Below are 7,741 nucleotides of genomic sequence, written 5' to 3'. Positions count from 1 at the left end.
CAGATATGCTTGACAAGGGGTAGGTCAGACACCCTGGTATGCCTGACAAGGGTAGGTTGAGCACCCATATATGCTTGATAAGGGGTAGGTTGGGCACCCCGGTGTGCCTGACAAGGACAGGTTGAGCACCCAAATATACTCACCAGGGTAGGACGAGCACCCATATATGTCTGGCAGTATTTTATTGTTTGGTATGTGGTATGATGCAGGGACTCACTAAGCTTTGTGCTTACGGTTTTCATTTTTTTTTTCAGGTCCTTCTTCATCACAGGGAAAGGAGCTAGTGTTAGGGTGCAAAGTCATGCTTGGATGTATTTGTTCTTTACCCTTATCGAAATCTTTTTCATTGATCCAGTTATTTTTGTATAGATCAAAACCCAATCCAAAAGATTTAATCCATTACTAAAGATTAAACTTTGAAGCCCAAAATTTCGATCTGGTTACTGTTAGTGTGAGCCCACAAATATTTAAATCGGTTTGATTCCACAAATCGCTGATCTCATTTTTTTCCCGTCACATGCATCACTCAGTTGTACTTTCAATTCCATATATCTCGTTCTTAATCAATTGATCTTGAGGATTCGATTTCGCTATAATCTTTCTGAAAAATCGATTAGAAGTTCATGTTCATCAGTACTTGTGAATCAATTCTATGTGATGTGTTCAATCACAAAATTTGATTATGATCAAGTTAAAGTGAAGAAATCGGAAATTGATCTCTTCATTTTGATGAAATTGTTCAAGAACACATGAATGTGATGAAGAACAGTTGGATAATCATGTTTTGATCCAAAATGTGTTGCTTGAATCATCAACTTCTTGTTTGTTAATGGTTGAGTTCGAAAAGTCAAATTAAGAAAAAGTCAAAGTCGATGTTGAAGTGATGATTTTGTGAATTAAAGGCTGCAATTGGTTAGTACAAGTTGTTTTGAGGTTATGGATGTCAAAAACAAGTCTGATTTAGGATTCAATTTCGAAAATTGGTTGGGTTTATGTTGTTGATAGTCGAATTTCTTGTTGAAAGGTCAATATCATTGTCGACTGGTTATAGTTTTCATTCACAACTTGGAATTTGATTGTTGAGTTGGAGTCGACAAGTGTGAATTCACGTTTGAGGTCAAAAGCAACGTTTGGTCAAACTCAACGTTGACTGATTATTATGTAATATGAAAACGAATTGAAGTCAGTACTCAAGAATCGAAATTGAGTTTGTGACATAGGGTTCGAACAATCGTTTTAGATTGAGATTCGTTATATCTGGTCTTATTTTTGGGTTTAGAGGTCAAACAAATAAAATGGGTATGGCTTCAAAAACAGATGGCATTTAACATCAATGACCATTGCTGAGATCGTATGAGGATTTTCACGAAGTCTATTGTTCGATGGTCGATGATTGATGACGAACAGATAATGTTGTGAAGGGTCTCATGTGCAAAGGGGTTCTTGGGTTGATTGATGAGGCATAAAACACGAAGTAACTAAAGAATAGTCGATGATCGAATTTTGGCTTGGATGTCGATATTTGAGGACGTGATGTCGAACATTTGAGCATTGATGTTAACTAACGAAGGTTTTCTTTCACTGGAATTGACGAATGGTGCTATGCAATTTTTCGTTACTTGCTAACGAAAAGGAGACAGATTGTGATTTCAAAAATTTGGGTTGGTGAAATAACGAACCCAAGGATTTGGTGATATTGGGACTAACGAAAGTTCGTAATTTCAAAATTTCAAGCAAAATGTTTCGTTAAAATGGAGGTGTGGATTTAGTGATTGAATCTAACGAACGGGAAGGAGAAAATTTTTCGTTAAAAATGTGCTATGAAAGTTTCGTTAAAATGGTTTTCGTTACCTGATTAACGAAGTGAAGGAAGAAAAGTTCCTTTACGGCTGTATCAAGTTGGGGAAGAAACACAAATTTTTGAAATTGGTCCTTAATGTTTTGAAGATTTGACACTTTAAACCCGCATTCGAAATTTTGGATAATTTCGATAGTTTGGAAGAAAGGAAACAAAATTTCCAAAAAGTGTCCATGAAGTTTTGAAAATAAACCCAAGGGATTCGACTCGAATTTGAAGGACATGATAGCCAGGGAGAGGGAGAGGGAGAGGGAGATATACATAGATCACCTCAGGAAGAGGAATGTGGAGACGGGGCATATGATTGTGGTTTCTGGAAATAAACCCAAGGGATTCGACTAAAATTTGAAGGGCCAGCAGGGCCAGAGCCGTTATGGGAAATGCGGTAGGCCACATGAGGGAGTTTGCAGAGTTGGGGGCCCGGTCTGCTACAAGTGCGGCAAGACTGGGCACCCTAGCAAGGATTGTACAGCCCCTACCCCCACCATTCAAACGTCAGAACTGATTTGATTTCATTGCAATCAGAAGGGCCATAAAAAGGCCAACTGCCCTTGACTGACATCAGGAGCGCCAGTGATGGCGCCAACTCCAGCGACCCTGCGGATCATGGATGGACGACAGGGCAAGACAGAGGCTCCAGTGTTGAGGATTCGAGCCTTCCAGCTGACCATCGATGAGGTGTGTGCTGCACCGCATGTGGTGACGGGTATGTTTTCTTCTCCCTAACTTTTGTTACATGTTGTTTATGATTTCTATGTGCTATGTTTATGTGTTTTGTTTAGGATCGTTCCCTGTGAACAACATCCCAGTACAGGTGTTATTTGACTCGTGGACTACCCGATCATTTGTCTCTCTTGCACTTGGCAACAGGTTTTCTGAGTCTTCTGGGATGGTGGATCATCCGTTAGAGGTCCAGTTGCTGATGACCGATCTATCCGGGCATTAGAGGATTTTAGAGATTGTGTTTTGAGGTTGTATGACGAGCGTTACCTCGTGGATTTGGGTCCCATTCTATTGCGTGGGAGCAAGGTTATCATCGACATGGATTGGTTGAGCCCTAATGGGGTGGAGATCGAATGTGCACAACAGTTGGTACGTGTCAGGACCCCAAGTGGGGGAGAGCTAGTGATTCTGGGCGAGAGGTCACAGCGTGGACCAACTTTGTGTTCGGCAGCAAAGGCTAGGCGCTACCTTCAGCAAGGATTGTTAGGGTTGAATTGTTGTAATAGTCGAAGTTTGTATTTGGAGTCTTCGAACATTTTTGTAATGTGTTTTACTAGGGCATAATATTCGAAGCTTAATGTTTAGTCCTTAGTATATTATTTGTACGTTTTCCTCTCCTATAAATAGGAGTAGTTACTAGGTTCTTAGTAATGAAGTTTTTACAAAATATTCATTGTACTCTGTAAACTTTGCTGAAGCGTAATACGAGCCAAACAGATTATATTTACATTCTGTGTTTAAATCTCGCACTCATACTTTGAATTCATTCTCTAATTCATTCAATACTTGATTCTTTGTTTCATTAATTGGAATTTCAGATAATGCAATTGATGCCGAAGTTCATGCTCCTGATAATAACATACCAGAAATTTCGAAACTTACTGATGATCCTCCATCGAATCCTCAAGCAGATGAAACTCTACAGGATAGTCCACTGGAGGGGGAGCAATTGGATTCGAATACTTTGAATGATGAAGAGCATTCTTTCGAGGGGGAGAAAGACCAATTGAATGTTGAAAATGAGGGGGAGCATGGAGTTTGAGGGGGAGCTTATGGTTGAGGGGGAGCATAATATTGATGATGCATGTTCGATTGCAGGCTCAGAACATGATGAAATATTCGAAGATGCACCTTTGGACTTTGATCCAGCATATCCACCCATGGAAAAATGGACAAGAGACGATCCGAAGGATCATTTGATTGGGAATCCACAAGAGGGAGTAATGACAAGAGCTCAAATTCGTGCAAAGAATGAGGTATTGAATACTCATCAAGAATTTTGCATGTTTAATGTTTTCATCTCTAAAATTGAACCAAAAACAATTAAGAATGCAATGCAACACTCAGATTGGGTTGTTGCAATGCAATCAGAGTTGGCTGAATTTGAACGAAACAAGGTTTGGAGATTAATTCCTAAACCTGAAAATGTTTCGATTGCCGGGTTAAAATGGATTTTCAAAAACAAGAGCGACAAAGATGGAAACATTGTTCGAAATAAGGCCAGGCTTGTTGTAAAAGGATATTCACAACAAGAGGGAATCGATTATGAAGAAACATTTGCTCCTGTCGCAAGACTCGAGGTGGTTCGAATATTTCTGGCTTATGCAGCTCACAAAGACTTTGATGTTTATCAAATGGACGTGAAGTGTGCATTTTTAAATGGAGAGCTTGAAGAAACAGTTTATGTCGAACAACCTCCAGGTTTTATTAACGAAGAATATCCTAATCAAGTTTATATTTTAGATAAGGCAGTTTATGGTCTGAAACAAGCACCACGAGCATGGTATGCAACTCTAACATCATTTTTAAAACAATCTAAATTTAAACAAGGATTTGTTGATCCTACATTATTTCGAAAGAAAGTAGGGAATCATCTTATGCTTGTTCAAATTTATGTTGATGATATTATTTTTGGCTCGACTGACCCTGTTTTGTCTAGAGAATTCGAAGATTTGATAAAAAGCAAATTTGAGATGAGTATGATGGGAAAAATAAATAATTTCCTTGGATTGAATATTCGTCAAAACAGAGAAGGGATTTTCATCAATCAAGAAAAATATACGAAAAATCTGTTAGAAATGTTTGGATTGACGAATAGCACAAAGCTTCGTGTACCAATGGCAACTGGCATAAAGCTAACACCATCGTTAGACAAACCTGCTATAGATATTACGTTGTATAGGAGCATGATTGGTTCGTTAATTTATCTTACAGCCAGTAGACCTGATATCATGTTTTTTGTGTGTAATTGTGCTAGGTATAAGTCTAATCCCCGCGAACCACATCTCACTGCAATGAAGAATATTTTTCGCTACCTTAAAGGAACAACTTCGTTAGGATTATGGTATCCTTCGAAAACTGGATTCTTTGTTCAAGCATACTCAGATGCAGACTTGGGTGGTTGCAATCTTGATCGAAAAAGCACAAGTGGTGGATGTCAATTACATGATGGAAAATTAGTCAGTTGGCAGTCGAAGAAGCAAACGTGTGTGTCCATTTCCACAACTGAAGCAGAATATGTGGCTGCTGCTGTTTGCACTTCACAAATAATTTGGATCCAAAGTTAATTGCGTGATTATGCAATTAATATGAAAAAGATTCCATTATATTGTGATTCTCAAAGTGCAATAAGAATTTGTCATAATCCTGTGCAACATTCGAAGACTAAACACATAGCTCTTCATTATCATTTTATTAAAGATCACGTGGAGGATGGAAACATTCAAGTACATTTCGTGAAAACAACTGATCAGTTAGCTGATATTTTCACAAAAGCGTTAGATGAAAAGTCATTTATGCGAATAATCGAAGGCCTTGGAATGATCGATGGCATTTCTGGTCCATGCGAAAAAGCAGAATGACGGAGGAAAAAGAATGATTCAGAGGCACTGAATAAACAATAATGCAATGTCATTCAGCATTCAGCGGTTACTGTTCATAGTCAACGCTTCGACCGCTTCGAATTCGCATGATTGTCACTGATCTTTAGCATTGAGTCAGCGGTTACTGTTCATAGTCAACGCTTCGACCGCTTCGAATTCACATGGTTTTCACTAATCTTCAACGTTGAGTCAGTGGTTACTGTTTATAGTCAACGCTTCGAACGCTTCGATTTCGTACATTTGTTACTCTTCATGGAATGCCAACTATTCACATGTTTGCAACAAATTCATTTTTTTTTAAATTAAAAATCAAAAAACATTTTTTTTGTTTTGTTTTTATATTCGAAACTTCAAAAATCCAAAAACATTTTATTTTGTTATGTCTTTATTTTCGAAAAATTCAAAAACAACAAAAATATTTTTTAGTTTTTTAGAATTTGGTTGCAGATTATGGTGATGATTCAGAGAGGAAAAAGTAAGCAGTATCAGGGTCAGGTAAACAATTTTTTTATGAATCAATTTGATTTACATTATTCGAACTAGTTAGGTTGTCGCTAGAAGCATGCTGCTGCATGTCGACCAAAGCCTCCTTGACTCAATGTGTGTGTACGAAAGCCTTAATGAACTCTTCCTAAGAAGCTTTCTTCCCAATCAGGCTTGTATTCACATTAGTCTCTTGAGCTACCTGACTCTTCTCATATGAGTAAAGAGTTTACTGTTTGGTCCAAATCATAACAGAGGTACATTCGATCTTATAACCAATCTTTTTCATCACAAAATTCTTAACACAAATCACACACAAAGACGTATGTCCAAGAGGTCTCTGATCAAACCCATCTAGACCTAGATATACAAAAATTATGTGTTAATGATCTGACATCATGAGTCCGTGATGAAGGTGAAACCCAAACATCTTACAACTTAAGGAATTGACGGAGAACATTGTTCCAGATATTGACGAAACTTTTGTTTCAGTACCAAAATTCGAAACTCCAAATCTTATTCAATTCGCATGCATGGTCTTGATCAAACATTCGAAACCTACGATGTTTGTTACCTAACAAGATCCAGTACATCAATTTTTTTTCATGAATATGATTTTCGTGTGAGTTTCATTCGAATGTCCTGGTCGTGTTAAACATTCTCAAAGTTGACTTGTCATTGACTACACTGGTCATACAAGTAATTTATGTTATAATTTCTCACCTTATGTTTAGGATGACATGTAACGAAATTTTAAAGCAACCCAAGAAACACTTTTAAAAGAAGCCCTTTGATACTTATCAAAAAGTATTTGATTGTAATTCACGGGAACATACACAAGTTGTTGATTATCTCTCTTGATGATTAATAAAGCAATATTTGCCCGGGGTTTAACTTCCTTCGTGTCAAATTGCATTTTTGACATCACAGAATTCCAAAAAACAAAATTAACTTGCTTCTTATCTTATTTCTTTGGAACACTGCACTCAAGAAATCCTTGAGGTTCTGAGTAATACCAACTCAGGCTGATGATTTCAAACATCTGGCATATGACTTCACTTTTCATCCCAAAAGTGAAAGAGCCTTGCCTCCATTCGAAGGGTTCTAACGGTTAAAATTCAATAAAGGGGATAATGACAGGCTGTGTATCTGTGACGTATGGTATTCTGCCCGATTTTCTAGGTGACGTGACAAATACTTTTTGACACATGGCTAACTTTTCGCAGTAATGGTCCGATTTTCAAGGTGCCACGTCGGATCTCATTAAATGCATCCCATTTCAAATTCAAATCATTCAGGGTTACTTATAAAAGGGAGTTCAAGCGTGGTTTATACGTTTACATGATCAAACTGAAAAATTCCCAAATTCTCTCTGTTCTTCATCTTCTTCGAACCCTAATCATGGTTGCTGCTACTCATGTTGATCCTTCTACTGAAGATATATCTTCTGCACTAGTTATAAAGATTCAATCTACGAATTATTATGTGGAATGTGCAATTTCTCAATGTCCTGAGGAATTCAAGATGCTTATTGTCGCTTTACAACACTCTGTTTTATCCAAAGCGATGTTCAATTCCTTTTCTGTTCCGGTTTCATGGCTTTCTCAAGCAGGATCTACAGCCACATACAACAAAGGTTCTGATACGATTACTTTTCACCTAATCAATGACAAAAAGGTTAGGCTTTCTCAGAGATTGTTTTGCCAAATTCTTGATATTCCAAATACACCTCCTTTTATGGAATTCCAATTTTCCCAAATTATCCACATGTTTAATAAAATTGGATATCAGCCTC

The sequence above is a fragment of the Lactuca sativa genome, chromosome 2 (assembly GCF_002870075.4).
Source record: "Lactuca sativa cultivar Salinas chromosome 2, Lsat_Salinas_v11, whole genome shotgun sequence".
Lineage (NCBI taxonomy): Eukaryota > Viridiplantae > Streptophyta > Magnoliopsida > Asterales > Asteraceae > Lactuca > Lactuca sativa.
Note: the sequence above shows the minus strand (reverse complement) of the source record.